Genomic DNA, 22,540 nt, shown 5'->3' on the forward strand with positions numbered 1-22,540 from the left:
AAAATCCTTCTCAAAAGAAATTTTACTTGTAACCATTCTATTTACTCAGACTCAGCTTATCTGATTTAATTTGGTGAGATCTGAAAATTATTTCACTCTAGCTTAATCTCAGCTGCTGAGTTACATATTAGATATTCTTCTAATAGGCTTAACCACTTTGATTTCATGACAATTATGTAAAGCAATCTGTTTTGGTATAGCACTATAAAGCTAAGTTGCCTTTTCACAGAAATTCATGGGAACACAGCATGAATATTACAAGAATATAGTATACAGTTAAAATTCTGCAGAATTAAAAAATATTAACTCAGTTTAAAAAAAAATCATAATCTTGGACAAATTAATAGTAGTAACCGCTGGCACCTGTATAACAAGAAATGGCTAGAACCACATACACTGATTTTAAGTATAAAAAGGAAGCACCATTTATCAGCAGGAAGCTACAGTGGAGAGATTTGTGACTAATTCAATCTATAAAAAAGCACAGCTGAAATCATCTCCAGGTGAGAGGGTAAGTTTGCACCTGGCTAGGAATGAAAGAATTAACATTTTGGGCTCTTCTACCTACTAGCGAACACTTGCATAGCAGTGATAAAAGCGTACTAGGTTATCTCACAGCAAAACACTCTTGATTCAGTAACATGTACAGACAGGCTTTATTTTTAGCATGGGCTTAAACCACTCTGTTTCTATGAAAGCAGTTACATATAACCTTATCAGACTGAAAGACAGTGCTCTGGTGAATAGATTCCGGTCCTTATTAAGACTGAATTTCAAATTACATGAAGGGCATATAATGCTGCTACAGACTAAGCTGATAGCCCCTCCCCCACCCCCAATAGCTTACATTTTGAAATCTGCTTAAAATGAAAGGTTTCATTGATGTGCTACCAGCCTGCATCAAGAGCTTGGAAGGAACTGCTTTCCTTAACCACTGATTTGACTCAAATTCTGGCAGGAAGATGCAGCATCATACTTTTCAACCACACTTTTTTATTTCAAATACTTTAGTGGAGAAAAAAAAAATAATTCTCCTGAGCACAGAAAAAACCTGAAACACAAGTTATAAAGGAACAGGATGACACAGCTAAAGAATCTGTTGGGTATTTCAGACTACATCTAGGTCCTAAGCGTAAAAGCAACGCACACAATTTTCTAGAATGAAGAAATGCAGGGAAGCTGCCTCAAGGGGCAAGAACAAACATTTAGCTACTGACAGAATTAGATCATATGCCACCAGGTTGAAAGAGCTGAAGGACAACTAGGATTCTCTGTACAGTGTTCTGCATCATCAACAGAATTATTCATTATGGAAGGGGGCTAGCATCATTGTCACAACACTTACCTTTCCACCACCTCAGGGAATTGATAGCTGTGAACAAGGCAATTCAGTTCCTGTTTCAAGGTGCTGCAGAGTTAAGCAACTAAAAAGGAGATCCATAAAAGCAGTGCATCAATTGGAAAGCATTTAAGCTAACAAGAAAATGCTTCCTTGAGCTGCAATCCTTCTTCAGGATAGAAGCATCTTTTTTTCTAAAAGAAGAATGTGATTCACAGTTTTTCAAACTGCTTCTTGGAATTCCAAGGCTTTTTCTTGGAATTAAAACGTACATTAACGGTTTCTCACAAACCACAGCTAGAAGAGGCAGCAGAGAAGCATGGGAGTTTTTTTTTAAATGTTTGCACTTTGGGTGTCAAAATTTGGCTTTTCTACAGAACATGATGCTTAAATTGCAGTTACAGTGATTCTTAGAGTCTTGAATGAATTGGCCTGTTTTTAGAGAGAAAGACTGTGAACTGAGAAAACTCAAAACAACAGGGCAGAGGAAAAGATGGTTCCAAATATGCCCTTTTTACTGTGACTTTTTAAAGCAGAACCATACCTAAAACCCACGAGATTTGAGAAAACCAATGTTGCAGGTAACTCTGAATGTTTGGATAAGAAAGGTACTGTAAATTAAACAGTTTTCAGTAAATGAGCATGTTAGAAAAGGTTCTTTTTAACATTCTCCTAATCAATTAATTACTGTCAATTGCTTTTCACAGCAGGCTGATTCTGGATCAGGAACAAGAACGTAGCTCTCGGTTACAATTAGCCAGCCACCCTCGTCAGTACATCAGAAGTAATTTTAATATGTAACCTTCAGACACCTGATTACAAGTCTCTTAGTGGTAACCATCACAAATTAAGACCTTAAAGATTATGGCTAGACATGACGTGGAATTACATTGAGAAACAGTCAAAGACTCGCACTCCTCCTGCATAGTCTGTGCAAGTCCTGCTGCGTGTGATGAATCATCCCACTGGGAGTTTGGAAACTTGCAGGGGAAAAGAAAAGAATCACTGAACAAACTAAAGGTGGCAACTGTGTTATCTGTAAGATGAGGCACTCTGCATAACTAGCTTGAGTGGCTGGACTAATTATGTCCTGCCACTCTACACATTTCCTGCAGCATTTCCTTCTATCACAGTCAATGGTATTTGGCAGAGATCAAAAGTGGGTCACCTTCAGCTATGCAAAGCCTGACCAGTTTGAGCAAAGAGTAACAGATTAACAAAGGAAACACAAAGAAATCACGTATGCCTCTCTAATCAGAAAAAAAAACTTCCTCTTCATCATCATAATTTCTTCACGAACTGAGAATACAATGAGTCAATAAATGATACATCAGGTAGAAAAAAACTTTGGAACATGTGTCAGCACACGGGGGAGAAAGGAGACTGTAGGAACACATGGACACATATGCTTTGACAGCACTTTCCCTTAATAATTCATCCTTATAATCTCCCTTAATATCAGTGTCTACAAGCAGTACCTTTATGGGGAGCTGTATTTGGTCAGCACTCTGTATTAGAGAAAATATATCTACACCACATTATAGCAAAATACCATCTTGGAGAAAGAGAATGGACTTTGTTATACGGGTTATTTAATCTTTGATACCTCCCCCGTTTTCACAACTGCATTTTTATTTAAGATAACAACACTTGGGATAGCTCAGAACTAAGTCAGAGATGGTGAGCTGGCAAGAAATACAAAAGAGGATCCAGCTGTGATCCTACAAAAACCACTCCAACTATATCTTTGGATTACAGAGGTTAATCCTTATGTCTGTGTTCCTTCCTCCACCTCTTGCAAGATACTATGTCGTCCTTGTAGCCTGGAAGCAGAATTAATAACCTTCAGACTAAACAGATTTTCATCAGACTACCCAAAAATATGAGCAAGTCTTGCTGGAAATTCTTTTGAGTATTTCATTATCCCAATTACCCAAAATTTAAGGCCCTGTAACTAGGCGTTATTTATGGCAGGTAGTGTCATTATGTGGAGATTTTATATTGCACAACAAAAGGGATTCAATCCAATTGTGGAGCAAGCATGATCTAACACTGCTGTTTAAGGCATCTTATTTGAAGTAGAAAATAAAATTGTACTGTAATCCTTTGACATGAAAATCAGTCATCCCAGAGCCCCTATCCCCTCCCATCTCTTCAAACAGCTCTTCCTACAACCTCTCCTGTGGTCACTCATTTCATGGGGCAGGAAAGATGACTTAGAGTAAATAATTCTTTTCCACAGGGAAACACTGAAAGGATAAGTAATCAGTAGTTTACAATGCGAACAAAAAAGAGTAAATGTAATCAATGTAAGTGTATACAATATACACTCCTACACAAGATTAATAAGCATATCATGATATTAAGTTACTCCCACAGGTAACTTATGTATCCCACAAGACTGCAGTTTACAACATCACATAAGGCTTTTTATTCAGAGTTGGTATTTTTGGGGTCATTTCAGTGGAAGATACAAGAGAAATACAAAACAATATTGAGTATCATTCAGTTTAAACAACATATTCCTTTGCATGGATTCCCTAAAATACATAAAATTACTGATAATTCTACTGGTTTCTGGTAGCTATCTAACATGAATGACCTTCGAAGGTCCTCTCCAACCTCAACTATTCTATGATACTATTCTATGAAGGAATGACCTTAAAGGTGAAATACTGCAAACTTGATGGCCTTCCCAGATGTCTTTACTGTTGCCTACATGTGTTCGAATAAAGACACAAAAATAGTAAGATCAGAGAATAAAAGAGATGGTAAATGTAAATAGCCAGTTATATCCAAATTCCCCAACTCAGCTGCTTACGCAGAATAGAAAACAGCATCTCAGACACCAGGCTGGCTTAGAAAGGGTTTTAAAAGTGACTGGATATTTAAATGTCTCTCATTTTTTTAGATTGTAGTAATATCCAAACAGATACAATTTTCAAACTCTCTGAATTTCAGCATCAGAAAGTATTAACAGCTAGAGATTTTGTCAGTGACCTACTGATGTTATCTTCCCCCTTTTTTCTGATAATGAAGTGGAACAGAAATCATGTAATATCTGATCACATGAATTAGACTGTTTCAGCTACCAACTGCTTTTGAACAAAATCAAAACAATTTTTGCTTATTTCAACAGGGCAATTGATGCTCCTTCTAGCAAGCCAGGTCAACATTTTCTTGAAGTTTTCAAACAATAAGAAATGTTTTATCCTTTGGTGCAGGAATTTAAAAGAAGCCGAAGTTTCATTCCATTCATAATACATAGCATTTTATGTCCATTTTCAGCACCTTGGTCCCTCTGTCACACATAACATGACACGATAAGAACCATGAGGGACTGAAATAAACTGTGGGGATGGGACAAATTTGTGCTGATGAATTTGTTTCATGAGCTCAGGTCTAATGAAGAAGTATACTAAAATGAGTCACCATAGAAGAAGCAGTTCAGCTTCTCTGGGTGATTCATTCCAAAAGAAGCTGGATGCCTGTATATGCCAAGGCCTCCTTTCAGAAAATAATGTATTTTATGATTTATGTCATTTCTCTATGTAAGCATTGGGCAATAGTATAATCTCAAACAGATCAGTTTTCTAGACTTTAATTTATTAATAAAGCATTAATAGGCAAAAATATGCAATCCCAAAAGCTGTCCACCACAGCACTTAACTTGAAACAGGAATGTAAGATTATCAAGTACTCACATGATTTGAGCAATACTGCTTCTCTTAAAGTGTATGTGAGTTATGGCTGTTGGAAGCGTCTGTTTACTCAAATACAGTGTTTGGTAACCTTAGCAATAGTTTATTTATTTCTTTAATGCCCCACAGGCCAGCCCCTCATCCTCATCAAACTGAGGGCAGTTTCTTAAACCGTAGCGGAGTCTGATAAAGAAAAACTGATCTATATTGTTTGGTCCTGAATGTTGCTATGTATGTTCAATAATAAAGAACATCAGTTTCTAAAATACTGTTAATCTGGGAGATTTCAGCAGCACTTAAAAATTCAATACAAAACAAAACGCCCTTGGAAACAAAATTAATTACTCTGCTTGCCTAACTGATCTAGGAAATTCTTGCCAAACATTCATGTCTTACTGTCTGTTCCAAATTTTAAGAGTTTTAATCTTTTGCAAATTACTGTATAAAGTGACAAAAGCACAGCATTATGCTAGATTCCTCATCAACAGAAGTGTGTTTTGGGAACCACTAAATTTAAAACTGTTGCATAGCACTTTGCCCTTGACCTGTATCACTCAGAATGCCAAGCATGCACATGGCTGAGAAGTATGGCAGTAAAAGAAACACTGAGTAACATCTCGAAGGCAGCTGTTCAAATGTGTGATTGATAAAAGCAGACACCTGAAACGTCCTTCTCATTTGAAACTCTTCCTGAAGTGCTTGCACATTTGTAATTCCTGAAGTTTTGGTATCTTTCATCCACATACTGTAGGAAGTAAAAATAACAGCTTATTGGTTTGGTACGCTTTCTTGACCAGGGAATTGTTCTCCCCTTTCATGAAGTTACTATCTGACTTCTGCTTTCTTTCAGGGCTTTGAAGTTTTTTTCTCTTTGTAAAGATAGATTCAGAACCTCTTATGGTTTGAAAAACAGCAGTGCAACTGAGGCATTTCCATTTTATTTAAACCAAATTCCAAGCCCACTCAATGACAGCTAGCAGAAAGGCTGTCATCAGCAGGGGTGCCCCGCACAGTGGTATCTGACAGCAGAAGCATTGTTACTCTGCCACCAGCTTGTGGTCTGGTAAGCAGAGCAGTAGTGCAGGCTGGTGGGGGTAGAGGAAACAGGAAGGACCAGAGTCCTGGTGGATGAGGTGAGTGTGAGGTGCTCCAGCTCCTCCTGCCAAACTGCAGATCTTTCCTGACAGCTGACATGATTCCTCCACTTCTAAGGCAAAGGAGCAGAAACGGAACTGGCTGGATGCCTGGCTTAGCATGCAGATAGCGGAACAAGCTGAGGTAGATGTCTTTATCATGACAGGAAAAGCCAGGTCACTTACACTGCCACATTCCTTGCAGAACTGTACCCCTGCATGAGCCCTAGAAGAGCACTTCTCAGCACACCTAACAGGCTCCAGACAGTGGAAGCTGCTTATGGAGGACACCAACTAGGGAGGCAAGACCTGTGCAGAGAAGCAGCTTCCAACTCCTTGGCTTCTCCAATTGCAGTAGTTCCTCTGCTCTGGCAGCATGCTCTGGCAGCCATGAGAGACAGGAGGTGTTTCTTTTACTCCCCTTCCCTGCTAGGCCCAGGAGAGGCATAGTTCAACCATGCTGCCCAACGGCTGGGCAGGGAAAGGCAGAGCCAGAAAACTGAAAGCTTTCTCATTTATCAAGGTTTCTTTTATAAGACACTTTTATCATGACTTGCAATTGCATTTCTCCTAAGAATCTACTCAAATTTGGCCAAAATAAAAACCGCATTTCCTGAGTGGGAATGCATAGTTCAGCAGACTCACTCCCACGTACAGTGCTTGGACATCTTCACCCCTTATGGGACCTGACATTGCAAAAATGGATAGTCACTGAATGCCATCTGAATGCAAACTGGCAAGAAAACTCAACATTAAAATTGGGTGAGAAGCCCAAGGCAAGAATTTGGAACTGAGATTAAACAGTTAAGGTGGGCGGTTATGCATGACTCTTGTCAAATCAGGTAGTAGTGCCCAGACAAGGGCTGGGACCAGAACAGAGACTTGGGTTTGCATGAGAGATATATGACAAGACAATGAGAATGAGACTGAAATGAAAAAACTGGAAAGCAGAGTCTCGACCTGACTAAATGGAAGGAATGGGAATGGACAAGGAGTTGTAGTAGGAGAGACACAGAACTGTAACAAAGGCAGCCAGAAGGACATGAGCATCAGAGTTCAAGCTAGCAAAACCCAGATAGAAAAGCAAACATCTTCACAAGGATGTTCCTGTACAAGCTGAGGACTGGAACTCTGGCCTCTGGATACCACCATTTCTGATTTCTGAATATATCCATCAGCAAAAAGCCCTTAAACAACATAGGCATCAAGATGACAGAATACAGCATTTCTGTATTGCTGCTCTGTTTTACAAAGAACCTACTTTCACCCGACCCTGTCAGATGAAGACTATGTTCACCTGTAGGAGAAATGAAAGCACATGCCACATTCTCAAACACTAGACCTTGCTCAAAATGAGTGAAAACTTCAGATCTTAATGCTTCGACATTTCAATTTCCTTTCTCTAATAATACCCTACCAAGATATTGTGAAAACCAATGAGGCATTCCACGACTACAGTCATGGACATCAGAAGAAATCCACTATGAGAACAACCAATCACTACACAAAAAAGGATTTCAATAGTGAACACTAAAATAACATAGGGCCATCCATTCAACCACAAAGTGAGAGCAAAATTAAAAAGAATCCTCATGTTAAACGATGGCTTTACTGTGAGACAAAGTTTCTGGAGAAAACAATCTGTTTCCATATGTGTGCATGCCCACCCATAAGGAGACTAACACTTAATTCTAGCATTCCTTAACTTTTGTAAGAGTCATACAGCTCCTTTAACATCAGATAACCTGCATATATGTATCTTTCAAGGCCTTGTGAATAGCTACTTAGATTACCTTTTTATTTTCCAGAAAAAAAAAAAAAATTAAACAAAAAGACCAAATGCTTAAAAGTATCAAGAATATACACAATGCTGAAAAGGTTATGCTTCTAAGCAGATACTAACAAAGTGTTTATAATACTTGTAGGAAGCAAGTGACCTCTATTTGCTAGAAAATAAGTAACCATTAACCACAAACGCTTATGCTGGACATTCAAACTGCGGTTTTAGCACATCATAATGATCTGCAGTGAGTTAGGAAAAAGTAATCTTGAAGACTAGGATTTATTTCCCAAAGAAAGATATTAACTATTACTGAAAAATAAAAATATCTATATGCCCAGAGTTATTTTTAGCTGAAAACAACTCATTTTAAGGAAGTGCAACCAAATGTGCGTCCAGAATGATAAACAGAATAGGATTTTATGTGCACCATAAATGTAAAGCAAGGATTGTACTCTGATGTGATAACAAGGGAAGAACAAATGACTATGTTTAGAGGTATCAGTATATCCAGTACAGTTTCATGTACATTAAACCTCAAAATATTTTAAGGTCATCAACCTTGAAAAGACAAAGTGAGTATTTCGACATTTTAGCAGATGAAAAAGTAAAATCTATTAAAGAAATTCTAGTATCTGGTATAAACATAACTCCTGCAGTGCAACATTTTTGATCAAGAATGTCCTATGGAAGCCATTCAGCCAGAACAGTATATGTAGTGTTCAAGATATATCTGTATAGCACCCTACAATACTGTTATAATATGTAACATTGTTTTAAAATTGATCTGCCTTTTTTCACTTACAGCGTATTTGTTAAAATACTGCAATTTTAAAATGTCACATTCAAACAGAAAGCTTTTGACTACACTGGAGTTAAACACATATTGTGGTATGAAATTTCATTATAGGATAGTCCTACAAGGACCGTTATAACTGTTTTCAGATGAAGGAGTTGAGGTACACTCCTGCAAGTCACCCAGGGAGGGAGGGAGGGATGAAAATAATTCTGTATTCTCTTATTTCTAAACAGCCCCATTAAAAAGAAATAGAGTTAATTGAGCTCATAATCTTTGTAAAACAGTTACTGTAAAAGCCTCGTTAAGGGTTGGGTTGTCCCAAAGCTACCCCTCCAGCTGCACCACAGCCATGCCCCAGCCTGGCAGAATGCTGCTCTCTGATGTTAATGGTAACCTAATGGCTACAGAGAAGGCTGTTTGCAGGGAACAGCTGAATTCCTATTCCTGCAAGTCAGTGATTTGGGCAGGACCCGCCTGGAGGTTTTTCAGAACTTAAACCTGGGTTACCTGAAATAGCTGTGTCCATGCACTTCCTTCTGAAATCACAGGTCTCACTAGCCCTTTTGTCTCCCTGAGACAATTCCTCCAGGCTTCAATGACTAAAAGATTCACACTATTGCAATCAAAAGTTAAAGCGGGCCCTTTGACTTATTACAAAACTTCACCTGTTTTTCAATTGTTAGGTAACCATATTTGCATGCCAAAAGGTTCAGAGCAAAAACATGTTAAAGTTACACTAACTTACTGTAACAGCCAACACACCTTACTGATAATAAATAGAAAGAACATTGTAACAATAATACCAGTCTCAGTTACTGATGATGATGGTAGGAAGAGCAATAATAATCTCCTAACCAGTGTCTCACTTTTTCCAGACTTCTATGTTTTATTTTTGTGTTTTTGTCAGAGGAGAGGGCTTGGGGGATGTTTTCCCCTTCTGTATCTCAGCCTCAAAACATAAATGTGAAAGGAAGAGTGGAAAAATGCTGGAATTGCTGATGGCTTCTGTGGTGAGATAGTGTTTGCATTTCTAGAAATTCCAATGTCACCTTAAAGAACTGCAACGCTTCAGTCAAGCCTTCGCTCAAAAGCGCACCAAAATAGGCCATGCATTTTTTAATAATGTAAAGGGATCACCATATGCCTTCCAAAATACTGAACTAAGTGTTCATGAACGAATCTCTTTTTTCCTTAGAAAGCCTTTTATGTTTGTTTTTGCCAAACATTATAAAGAAATTAATTCAAACAAGCTTGACTTGCATTTCAGATTACATACAATAAATTGTATTGAATTTCCGCATACAGGCAGTGAGGTATCTGCAAAGTTCTGGTAATACAAACTTTCAGCTTATAATGATGTTGATACATCAACTTCTTATAGTTCTGCTAAATTGACTGTCCATCTTCAGCACCTTTGACAATGTCTTTGTACACAATCTTGGACAATGTTTTGTTTCAGTGGCATTATCACAGCTTTTACAGTAATCATGGTTTATCTCTAATCTACATTACTTCTCAATAAATATTTAGTCTCTATCCACTTAACAGTTGCTATTATTAGAATGCACTGGTGAAAGCAGTAGTATTACTTTCTACATCATTATCTGTATTTTTTTCTTGCTGAGAGATGACTTTTGCTTATTTTCATTGTCTATGAACAACAGCTATACAGGATCAATTATTTCCTTGGCTCAACAGCATGTCCCTCCTGGAGAACTAGAGTAAATTATGTTTATAGATAGGTTTATTTTTAGAGATAGCTATAATAATAAGAAATCCCTGACACCTGGTACCATCAAGAAGGAATTTTGTCCCTTTATTACTTACTAATGGATGAAGCACAAGACGAAAAAAATCTTACCAGTTTCTTGCCACTGACTTTATTAAATATATTTTTAATTCCTTAAGTTCTAATTCATATTTGTGGTACTCCAATATTGTCTTTCAATTACTTATGTTGACCACTTACATTTCTGCTATATTTAAACTTTAGTCAAATTTTTACTTGTTCCAATTATTATTTCTTTCATTTTAGTAATAGTACTGCAGCAAACCAATTCACACTACCATTAGCAGTTAGAATCTCCATTTGTCTTCAGAAGATATTTGGTACTAATTTCTCAGCAATCTGTTTAGTTTTTGTTGCCTTCTTTTACCAAGCTAAAAAACACAACATCTTGAAAATGCTCTTATTCAAAGTTGTACTGAGATCTGCTCTGTAGAATATAGAAAAATACGGAAGCAAACTTGATAAAAAGAGGTCTATTTCCTCAGTCTGTTCTAATTGCACATTCTTTCCACTTCAGGTCAAATCTACATAAATTACACTTCCAAGAGTTCTTTGACATTCTACATGTCATGTTCATTTTCCGAAGAGCCATAAAGCAGTTAAGTCTCTGACAACAGATTTAATCTACAAAACACGAATCTGCTTCTGAAGGCAGCTGTATGGGATTGCAGCAGCCTAAGTATATTTGCTTGGCTTGTAAATTTATTGTCATGGGCAGTGACAGATGTCATCAGTCATCAGAGCAAAGATACATTTATTTGAGATGACAAAAAAAATCTTTCACTTCTTCCAAAGCAGATTTGAGTATCTGTTTGTGAGAAGCAGATGTGATGTGCCTAGAAATATCAAGGGCCAAGAAACATCAGCATCATCTTTTTTGTGTAGGGACTAAATCTGGCTCCAGGTCCTACTCTGCTCAGAATTTTGAAATGTGAGTGGCATTGGTCCACTAATGTGAGGGTTAATTAGAAAGACATGCAAAATACCCCAAGTGACTTCCTGGAGGAAGACAGCTATAAAAGCTGTGTAAATCAAATTAAAGAGAAGACCCAAGTGTCAGCAAGGCTGCATGGATGGCCTACAGTGTCAGCCACGATTTCTGCAGAGCAGGAAAAGGCAGTCCCACAAAGCCACACTTTTATTTCCCCAGCTCTAAAAAGACTCAAGAGCAGAGCAACCCCTGGGTATTCAAGAGCCCAAGCACCACCTTACTTCACAACATTGTTCGTATTGAATCATTTGCTTCTTTCTTTGTGTATGCCACACATATACCTGGTTCTCACCTAGTGAGAAAAACCAGGTAATCAGAGAGGCGAGATAATGATAACAGTCTGGTTCTTCACAGCAGTATCATGTTTCCTTGAGCACAGCAGCTGCATAAAGAAAGGACTGGCAAAGAAGCTGACACAGCTAAGTTTTTTTGCAAGTTAGCAAACAAGAGTTAAGCATCTCCAAAGCCCTATCTGGCTAGATTCATGTTCTGCAACATTCTTCCATCTACTCTGATATAGCAGATGCTGGTTAACATAGCAGAGCAATCTGAAAAAAGGATTTTAATTTTCCAAGAGTCAATGTAAAACTTATTCTTGCTTCTCCCAAGATATCATCATATTTCCTGAATACTATTTTCAGTCTGAGACTCAGTCAAATTAAAAAATATGATAAATAAAAAGCTATCTTTTTCTTCAGTTTTACACATTTCCCACGTAAAAACATAAGCAGACATAATTCTGTCCAAAAAAGAAAAAAAAAGTCATCACAAATCCTTACCAAAACTCAACGTGAAGCTTTTAATTATATCAAAATCAGGTTTAATCTCATATACTTTCAAATTTTGCATGTGATTGTTTTTCTCATGTCTGATATCAAACAACAGAGCAAAGATCTTCTTAAGCAATCTTACTCTTTACAGCACACCATTCCAGTTAACTAACTGAAGAAGCCATCTGAGTATTTTACCAAAGAGCAAAGTGCCCCAATCTTCTCCTCCTATCAACAACCTTCTGGTTTGAAAGCCCAAGAATTTTTGTGAAACAGCTGAGGATTTGCTTGGGCTTGTAAGTGATAAACAAATGACACTTGTCCAGTGCTGCCCTGGCATAATTGTGGTTGGATTTTTACTTTTGCAATCTGGTTGCACTTAGCGTCATTCTCCTATTTCCAAATTTAGGTTTATGGAACGAACCTATTTCCAATAAGATCATTCACTGAAGCCCCATCAAGAATCCTGCAAGCTGGAACTTTCACTGTTGTTTAAAGTAAAGCCATCTTGTATATTATTCATTTCAAAAACCACAGCTTTTCATCATGCGCAAGAAGCTGGAAAAACATTTTGAGAAAGCATTTTGCAAATCAAGTTTATTGACAATTCAAAATTTATGTTAGGCAAAGAGTTCTGTGAGTCTTTTTTAGAGTCGCTGATAATGTTATAGAAATTTAACATGTGGGTGTTAGCTATGACAATTAACATTTAAAATGTACATTTTTAAATTATACAGCCTATAGAGATAGCTACATATTGGTGCACATTAACCGGTTCCAAAGGTGTGCTAGTACTAGGTACAGCGCAAATCAAAAAGCCACGTCACAAACTGTGCTTAGCACATGGCTTTGACCACTTTGCCTTCTGCCAACAAATCCATTTTCTCTTAGACTACTAACATTCCAGTCCTCTGAGCAATTCTAAACAACCACTGTTTTCCAAACATCAACATGCCACAAAAATGCTTTCTACTTTCTCCCTAAACACAAAATTTCTCTCTGAAAAAAAAAAAACCCTGGCCTGGGGTTGACACTGAGCAATATTTAGTCTTGCAGATCCAGAGAACTATGATGCCATTTTGTGATAGCAGAAACAGGAGGTTTAGATTATGAGGGGGGGTGGGGGGTTGGGGGTGTGTGTGGAAATCAAGTCATTAGATGTCAAAGAAAGTAGTTGTAGGAATTTTTAATAGAAAAGCTTTTTTGTGGGTTTTTATTGTAGTTAACTCATTTATCAATCAGGTTTTTGTTTTGATTCTACAAGTCCTCAGGCTTAAACATCCGTCTCCAGAATATGGAGAGTTTAAAAAGGCGCTTTTGGTTTTGTTTTGTTTTTTTAAAAGGGGTGAATGGTCTATTGCCTTGTCAAAGACAAAACGGGTGAATTTTCCAAGAGTCCTTGATTTTCTTTACGTGCTCCCTAATTAGTTATGAAAGCATGCCTATTCTGACTCAGATTTTTGTTGCTCTGAAATGAGTTTTTGCTTTCAGCAAAGCACAGTGGTTTCTTTATTTTGATACTCCTCATTTTCATAGAATCATGGAATGGTTTGGATTGGAAGGGGCCATAAAGATAATTTGGTTCCAACTCCCTTCTCACGGGCAGGGACACCTTCAACTAGACCAGGTTGCTCCAAGGCCTGTCCAACCTGGCTTTGAACACTTCCAGGGATGGGGCAAGTGCAACTTCTCTAGGCAACCTGTGCCAGTGACTCACCACCCTCATAGTGAACTATTTCTTTCTAATATCTAATATAAATCTACCTTCTTTTGAGTAGTGCAATGAAAACAGGAAGAGGGGGGGAAATGAGCTGGGAGGAACGTGCTTAATACATAGAAATTAAAACAAATGACAAATTTTTGCTTAAATTTCTTACACAGGATGCTCAAGCAAACTGAACACTGGTCAAATTCAAATACAACCCCCACTCCCCAATAAAAATTAGAAAGATAAACATTTAATACAGACTGTAACCCATGCAAATAGGTTGAATTCTCTTTAATCATTGCAGCATAAGCACCAAGACCTCCGGTTTCAGGGCTCAATAAAGTGTGACTTCAATTGACTTTAGAAAAGGCCCAAAGAGCCTTACTTTTCACAGTTGAAGAGTTATTCTCCCAATTAAAACTAGCAGGGGCAGGATGGGTCTAAATCCTCCCTAATAAAATCCTCTCTTTTTCAGAGAGAGTGGCTGGTTAAAAGGGGTTGAAACAGTTACCAGTCTGTAAATTAATTACATGTTTTAAATACTGAAAATCAAACAGCCTAATAAAAATATTATTAAAGGTAAGCACTTCTGTGGTATTAGTGCATGAAAACAAACACATACTTAATAGCAAACTACCCTCTAGAGATTTAAAGAATATCAATACAAAATAATGGATTAGACCCTGAAGATCCTACTCAGTTTGTTCTGAGGGAAAACTTTGAACAAATTTAATTCGAAAGTCTTTAAAATTCAACAAAGAGTTTAAGTAATAAGATTAAATCCTGGCACTAGAGGGAAGTAGTATTTTGATGAAGTTTTCCTTTCAGAACAAGATAAGAGTCCAAAAACTAGAGACAAAAAAGATTCTCTATTTTGTTAAAAGTTGCTTTTCATAGTTTCTGATTTCTCCTCATCTACATTTTACAGCCGAAAAACTAAGGCATATGAAGGAGAAAAACAAAAACCAGTTGTTTAATACTATTTAGATATTAAGAAAGCAGACTGGCATATAAATAATATTAAAATCTGGCTCTACTTGACTTGCTGTCTAATGTTTGTGAACATTACAAGCACCATTATTGTTGCCATGACCTCATCTCTAAGAAGAGCAAAGGAGAAGTAAGGGATAGTGACAGATAGAGACAAAGCAGATCTTAGCCTTTCAGAACACCTGGAGCCGAACACCTGGAGTTCTCTTCCTCTCCTTTTATACACATCAGTGTAGAAGATACCCTGATTACTCCAGTGCTGGATTGTTAAATAGATAATCACTAGTGAAGCCAAAATAAGGCATGAGTAGTTGTGCTGGAATAAAAAAAAAAACGTATCACCTGACCTGATAAAACTTCTGGGAACATCCCTCTGTTCTTCAGCAAAGCAAGTGGCTTTAAAATTTCCACTGGATTTGTTTAGTAAAGGTTTCAACACTTTCTCATGTTCAACATTTGTTGGATATGAGCCAGCCACGTGTCCTTGCAGCAGAGAAGGCCAACAGCCCCCCGGGCTGCATTAGGAACAGCATCTCCAGCAAGCTGACAGACATGATCCTTCCCCTCTAATCAGCACTGCTGAGACCACAGCAGCAGTGCTGAGTCCAGCATAAGAGGGACATGGAGCAAGTCCAAGGGGCCCACAAAGATCATAAAGAAATTGGAGCATCTTTCATACAAGGAGTGGTTGAGAGTGCTGGTAATGTTCGGCCTAGAAAAGAGCAGACTTATGAGGGAATCATATCAATGTGTACACATACCCAATGGAGGCATAAAGACGACAGAGCCAAAGTGAAAAGACGAAGCAGTGGCCACAAACCGAAATCTCCATCCTTGAAGATATAAAGAACCAAATGGACACAGTCCTGAGCAACCTGCCCAAATCCTGACCTGGATTTGAGCAGGATGGGTTGGACTAGATGATCTCCAAGGGTCCCTTCCAAACTCAGCTGTTTTATGATTATTGAGGGAAAACAGCAGCAGGGAGGCAGCCGCATCACTCTGAACACATAAATGTCTTGCCTGGTTTCTTCACTGAAAATTATTTTCCTACAAGAAATTAGTACTTAATCTCTAATTTACACCCAAACCAGGACATCTAGTCCAAGTTTAAAGCACCACTATGCTTGGGGAATAGGGTTGTTCCTCTGTGAACGGGAGCTGGGTAAAGGGGAAACCTAGATAAAAGCCAGTTGGGAAAGATGTATGTATTTCTTCCCAGTAAATGTGACTCAATTTAACTAGTCATGTAAACTAGTTAAGAGAAGTCATCCTACAAAATTCCACTTGAGGTTTACTGCATGATGGTACTACTGCTTACAAACTGTTCTAATGTGATCTTACCAGCTAACACCCTTTGTTTCTAAATGACCAGCCTATTTCTGTTAGATGCAGCATTATACTAAGGAGTGGTTGCATAAGGACAAAGCTAATACTAGAGGAAATCTCTTGGTCATAACCACAGTCAACTCCACAGTGAGAGCACCCCTGGATTAAAAAATAAACAAAAAAAAAAACAACATTGATGCAGAGGTTGTAATTTTATTACATAAGAGCTGGATGTAGCAATTCTGTTTTAACACTTCGGTTTTAAGAGATTTCCCACACTACAGCCTGCAGCAATTGATGTAACTTTTTGTAAGTCAGCCCTATAAACGGTTTGAAGAACATATCCAGCTAGAGAAAAGTGGCAAAAACTAGGTTAAACCAATACTGGAGATGAATTCTCTGCATTGCACACACTAGTTTTGGTCAGAAGCTAGCAAAGTCACCACCAGTACACACTGAAAATGTTTCAGATATAAAGAGGTATTATGCTCTTTAATATTAATGGGTTTGTGACACCAAAAATGTTTTCTAGTGCCCTAATTATGCATTTCCACTTTCTTTTTCTTTTCCCCCCATAAATAAGATACTGTCCCCTATTTTTTAACTCCCTGCAGTGGAAAAATTCAATAGACCTTAACAGAAAATATCAGCATTTTGTAAATATTTCATGGCATCTTGTCAAATTTAAGAATCATATCATTATATAGTACTTATAAATGGTGTAGAAAATAGCTAGTGAAGACATCTGAAATACTTAAAAATGGATGTGTACAAATAGAAACCTCATAAGCCTTTAGAAGCTAACTCATCACTGCAGCTGATTATATGTGAACTACTTCCCATTAATCATAACACCTTCACCCTAAAATATCAAAAGCTCTGAAGCTCAAGATAGGAAGGGTATCGAAAGAAAAATTAAAAAGACACGTTAAGTGGAAAGCAAAGCTGTACTTCTCAAGTCAAAGTCAATTCTGGCAGCCTAGTGATACACTCATGTACTTCCGACCAGCATGAATTGAGCAATGTTACTCCAATCCAACCATCCTTATTTCTGAATTACTTAGCTTTTGTTAGCTTCAGTCAGACCCCATAATGCTTTTTAAATTTTTAGTTTATTTAATAATGAAAAAGCAAACTGACTTCTTTTTTTCTCTAGACAACATTGTTTTTAACTAAAAGCTTCTGCAGAAATAACCTGTGTTATTTCTGTACCTGTGGAGGATATATCCTGAAATCAGCCCTGTGTATAGCTTCTTATATTTGTCTTCTTGCTGGAAGTAAGATAAAAGAAACAAAGATAAAATCGACTTATGTATCAATTCCCAAGATGTTTAAGCAGGGCATTCTCTTACCTACTGCACACAACTGAAGCAAATGAGCTCAGATCACCAGGAAGAGTTGCCAAGCGAAAAGAATCCCCGTACAATTTTTTAAATAAAAAAAAATTGAAGCCACATAGCTACTTTTGGTAGTTTGCAGAATACCAGGATGCTGCAGCCTCGTGTGTTTCAAATTGGTTTTGTGTGGAGATAGCATTGATTTAATCTCAGATTTGATGGTTAAGAAGATTTCTGGCTCTGACAAATAAACACACTTAATACCACCTACTAAGTACGGTTTCACTTTCACTGGATTGCCTGCTTTTGCAGCATGAAAGCTCTGAGCAGAGCCTTGACATTTTCAGAGCTTCACTTCAAGTGGCAGCTTTGAAAAACCTGTAGCTACCTCAACAGGTCTGTTCCAACAGACCTGGGCAGGGACAAGCTAATGAAAATTATATGATCATGGAAATATGTTCCTAAGCAATGTACTGCAGGAATTGTATTAACACTGGTTTAGGAATTCCATGAAGGCTCACATCCAGCCACATAGGGGTTTTATGTCTGGCATGTGCTATTTTCAACACTGCAAATTCATGGACCGTTCTTAACAAAACGCACAAACAAAAAAATCAACCAAACCCCCCCCCCCCAAAAAGAAACCCCAACAACAAAAAAAACCACCACAGAATATATTCTGTTATTATCAAAACCTCATTATTTAATTAAAATACACTTAGAATACTCGAGATGTAATATCAGAGGACTATCTGATAGAAAGACTAGGTGATTATGTGAAGGAAAAACAATCTTTGACATAATTTCACAGACGTCAAACCACTTCTACTCAATTTAAAAGAAGAAATAGTTCATTCATTTCCCCCTTTAAAATCAACAACATTAGGTGATGGAGGCTATGAACTCTGGAGTTCCCTAGGTGTGATGAACTTACAGCATGAGAAAGCAGAAAATGGTGATGGAGCCTGGACTCTACTGACTGGATGAACTCAGAGGCAGAAGATTGATGATACCACTAAGAATAACTTAAAGATTTTCCTCTGCTACTCCATATTATCCTTTCTTCACAGTGGTTTTAAAAAACCTCATCCAAGCATAACTGTTGCCCAACTATCTACTTAAAAAAAACCCCAACATATCTTTAATTAGGTTAAATCTCCATTTCTCTCCATAATTTCAATTGTTTTCTGTGCTGCTAGCACTACAGGGAAAATCGGACATTCCTGTCTAAGTAACTTACACATGAATAAAGATAGCAAACTTTAGATTCCTACTTTGGGAGTAGGTTTTCCATAATATCTCATAATTTAAAGTCCTAGTTAAGCATGAAAGCAGTAAAAAGAACCAATACCTAAAGGATTCATGTATGAAAGGTAAGCAAAAAGAACTACCATGAAGCAAAATGCAAGAAGGATATACATAAATAAAGCCACAGGGTCCTTTTAACAGTATCAGAATCATGGAGTGGTTTGGGTTGGAAGGGACCATCTAGTTCCACCCCACCTGCCATAGGCAGGGACACCTTCCATTAGACCAGGTTGCTCAAAGCCCCATTCAGCTTGGCCTTGAACACTTCCAGGGATGGGGCAGCCACAACTCCACTGGGCAACCTGTTCCAGTGTCTCACCACCCTCACAGTGAAGATGTTTTTCCCTATGTCTGATCTAAACCTCCCTTCTGTCTGTTTAAAGCCATTCCCCTTTATCCTGCCACTCCATACCTTGTAAAAAGTCCCTCTCCAGATTTTTCTCCTTTAGGTGGTGGAAGACTGTTATAAGTTGTCCCCTGAGCCTTCTCTTCTCCAGGCTTAGCAACCTAAATTGTCTCAGCCTGTCTTCATAGGAGAGGTGCTCCGGCCCTCTGATCATCTTTGTGGCCTCCTCTGGACTCTCTCAAACAGGTCCACCTCCCTCCCTGAATGCAGTACTGAAGGTGGGGTCTCACAAGAGCAGAGGAGAGGGGGACAATAACTTCCAGCAGACAATAACTGCTGGACACACTCCTCCTGCTGCAGCTCAGCATACGGTTGGCTTTCTGGGCTGCAGGTGCACATTGCAGGGTCATGTTGAGCTTACCAACCAACAGCCCCAAGTCCTCCTCAGGGCAGATCTCAATCTCCACCCAACCTGTAGCTGTACCTGGGATTGCTCCAACCCAGGGGCATATATACACTCTATCCAGAATTTTGCATTTTCTGAGCTATACCTATTTCTGTTCAAGACTCCTTACTTTAGTAAGAGTTGGATTAGGCTCTTAATCAGGAGCTCAGAGCCACATTAAAAAAAAAAAAATATCAGTGTGAGTTGGTTAAAAAAAAAAAAAAAAAAAGGTTTTATTGTGAAATGTTCCTTTGGACTTATAACTGGAAAATACTTTGCTCCCCCCCCCCCCCAAAAGAATGGGCCCCAGACATTTGGAAAGTATCTGCTCTGAGTCACAGGAGTCTGAGAAGTATGCCTTTACGCAAAAGGGACTCACCCTTCCAGAGTCATATGCACGTTGGTACATCAGATGCACTATTTTGGTTGTTCCATGGGCACTATGAGATCAGACACGGTCTTGGCAAACTGTGCAAATCATGTCTCAGCCTGACCAACACTTCAGCCTCATGAAGCTGGAGCTTCTAAATGTTCCCATGACACTGAACAGGGACCTCAGCACAGAGACTCAAACACATCAAAGAATCCTTTGACTGCTGACTTTTGAGCAGACTCCCTTCTCCTGAGAGAAGGGTCCAGGAGAGAGACAACATATTTGCTGTGTTAGTTTTAGAAGTCACACACTGTTTGCAGAAGGGGTTATCTTGTGTCCACACTCTCTGATCTAAGCTAATGTTTGTTTACAGAGACTGCAAAGAAGGAGAGCAGGAATGTTTCACAGTATTACTTGTGGTCTCCTCTATAAAAGGGTCTTTGAGACAACCTTTTGGGGTGCAGGGGGAGAAGTCACCTGTAACAGCCACATCAGGAGATGCCTATTTCCAGGAAAAGTCTGACTCCTTTTGCAGGGTCTGAGCGATGTGTATTTTGCTTTCAGCGCTTTCATAGAAAGAGGAAAATAAACCATGAAGAGTATTATAGCTCAGTTCAATCATTTTTACAGCTGCTGAGCCCAACACCCGAAATCAAATACTCCAAACCATCTACTGATTCAGTGGCTCCCAACTAATTTATTTGCTTGCTACTACTTACCTTAGGTGGTGTCTGGAATTCTTTGCCCCATGTCTCCAAAGAAAAAATGACCCTCCAAGAGTCCTGAATAAGAAAATGGCTATACTCAGTTCAAATGCTACTGGCATAAATGACTTCTTGACCACAGAAAATAGAACCCTCCTCACTGTGATTTTCAGGTTCTGCTTCTCTAAAATGTTTTCAATTACTCCTTCCAAAAGCTAAATTATATTTACCAGCAGCATGATGCTGTTATGTTGATTCTCGTTAAATTCTAATGAACAAAGCAAACTCCCAAAGCACAAGACTGCTCAGGCTCCCTTGGAGAGAACCTTTAGATCACTCTGAATTGTATATAAAAATAGATGTTGAGTTCCTCAGATATTTATTTTACTACTGTTAGCAGTCCCATCTCACCACCACCACCACCACTTAATACAGAAATTAGAAAAATGTGTTTAAAAAAATCAGTATCAATAGCATCTAGTCAAGAATATTAGAGCAGTTCTCCACTATACTAACAGGTAACAGAAGTATTTCTGGAGTGGGGAGAAACAATTTTTATGACTCTAGGCTACTTTCGGTTTCTGAGGTGTCTTCTGAGCATCGGGCAAACCTCTGATATGCACAGCCCATTCAGTTTGTCACCTGGAAAAATAACAATACTACTTGTCTTGATTTATCAGTGATCCTTTTACCCTGAAGTGCAGCCAAGAATACAGGCCCAGTCATGTATTAGACACATTAGGGTATGATGGAGCTCTGATGTATACGGTTGCTTCTCTTGCAACTGTATAAATCACACTCGTCAGCCCTCAAAACCAAGGAAAGACCACCATTCTTAAAGGCACGTGTGTTCTATCAGGGCCTGGGGTTACCCTAGTCGTAAAATGTCAATCAATGCGATTTTGTCCTGCAATCCTGTATGCCTGATCATCGTGGTTTAGTGTGCACACACTATGCTTCTCATAGCACACTCTATTATTTAATCAGGCATAAACTTATAAAAAGAGCAGGGGGGCTCAGCACTATTTTAGCAATAGTATTACTAGCTGCTAACTGCTGTTTGGCTATCTGGAATTTTCCTACGTTGACTTCACTGGTTGGTACATGAAGTATTCTACGCACATTTTTTGTTACTTGCATTGTTTAGATTAAATTTCTCTGTGTAGTAAGAAAAAGTCAGGTTACAATCTGTTGCATTTAATGATAATGAAACAACGGCTTTTTACTTTTAACATCTGTGAACACTGAGAAAGCACCCTTGTGTATACAAAGTTCTGAGAAAATACTACTACCTTAACTACCCCAATGCTATTATACCATTTCCAGTAAAACAGAGGATCAGGAAGTTTTTTTAAGTGGTAGGGAAAGACTGTTTTAAATTTGATTTTATTTATAATAATTTTTAAAAGAGGTTATGAAAACATTTCAATAAAATCTCCCTAAAAACTATCATCAGGAGTTTCTACAGGGTCGTTTTCAAGGACTATGCAGGCACCATGCCTGATCTGGGTGTAATGTATTTGAAAGTCACTGACAGGTTGAGAATACAGCCACATCCAAGAACACTTAATACACTATGTGATCTCTTTATACTTGAAGCAATGCTTTTGTGACAGCTCCAACTTTGAGAACTGCAGACCACCTAGAGCAGTGAGGTGTATGCCAGTATTTACAAGAAATGGCTGATGCGTACAGAAA

This window comes from Strigops habroptila, chromosome 4 (genome assembly GCF_004027225.2).
Source record: "Strigops habroptila isolate Jane chromosome 4, bStrHab1.2.pri, whole genome shotgun sequence".
NCBI lineage: Eukaryota > Metazoa > Chordata > Aves > Psittaciformes > Psittacidae > Strigops > Strigops habroptila.